Genomic DNA, 1,314 nt, shown 5'->3' on the forward strand with positions numbered 1-1,314 from the left:
CCCCGACCCTAGGGCCACTAGAGAGGAGGCGGACCTGCGGCGTCGCCGGCGAGAGGCAGGAACCCTAGCTTTTTTGGAGGAGGAGGAAGAAGCAGCCTGTTGATTGTTGATTGTTGCTGTTGCAGCTACTGTTTGATATTGTACCTTGAATTTGGCCTGGGCCATTGGTAATTTCTAGCTACGCAACTAATGACGTGCCTCTCAAAACAGTGGTCATAGAAAAAAATAGTTTGACAAATAAGTCATCATATATCCGCATTAGTTGATCCATGAATAGATTGCAACGGTATGAGTAAATCGACAAAATGGTAGACAACAAAGCAAACTGTTAGACCAGCAATCACACCAAGATGCTTTCGAAATAGATTAGCAGTACTCACAAATTGTGCCGGACATGGTTTTCGATACACGCTCTTGTAGATGGTTGTGCATAGAACCGTCAGGATGAGATAGCCTTCTAACAACACAACAAAATGGACCACCAAAAAACACAGCAAAATGATTTTACAATGTGTGAAAGAGGCTACGCGAGAGACAGGGAGATCAAACCCAGCGTTAGGAGATGGACTGATCGGCCTTCTCTGTATGAATTCTTCTTTGTGGATGGTTACTTAATTAATTCTCATTATCACAACTGGCAAAGATTCCAACCCACAATGAACCAATACCTGGTATAGTTCGGCTCTTCATGATAAAAAAAAACGCACATGGCGAGAGGCGAGGGAATGAACGGGCGTTGTTGCTCTCTTTGTCATCCGCGTTCCTGTTTTATTTTTTGCCCTAATGTACTCTTAATAGTTTATCAACGCAGTCGGATGTTCACTAAAAAGATACTTGCATGCTATGTGTAAAGCCTTTAGTCCTACACATTGTCAGCGCAAAAAGGAACAACAACACATACAGTTGTATTTATAAGGAGCAGCTTGAGTCGTCCACCCCAATAAGTCAAAATTATTCAAACGCGTTGTGGCCGAGGACACACCCATTCCATGGTAAATTTGTGAACTGTTGATTCCTCGCCACAATATCATAGAACAAGTTCGCCAAAACAAAAAGAATGAAACTTGGGAACTAAGAGCATCTTCAATAGATGATGCAAATTTGTAGATATAAAACTAGGAGATGTAAAATTTACATCACCAAAAGTACATTTTAGATCTTTAAAAAAAAGAGGCAACTCCAACAGATGATGTATATTGGTGATGTAACTCCAATAGATGATGTATAATTGGTGATGTAAACTACACCTACTGTTGAAATTGAACCTAGTGTCGAAATTGATCAAATGGCCGATGCTCTCGCATGCCTCCGGCC

This window comes from Triticum dicoccoides, chromosome 2A (genome assembly GCF_002162155.2).
Source record: "Triticum dicoccoides isolate Atlit2015 ecotype Zavitan chromosome 2A, WEW_v2.0, whole genome shotgun sequence".
NCBI lineage: Eukaryota > Viridiplantae > Streptophyta > Magnoliopsida > Poales > Poaceae > Triticum > Triticum dicoccoides.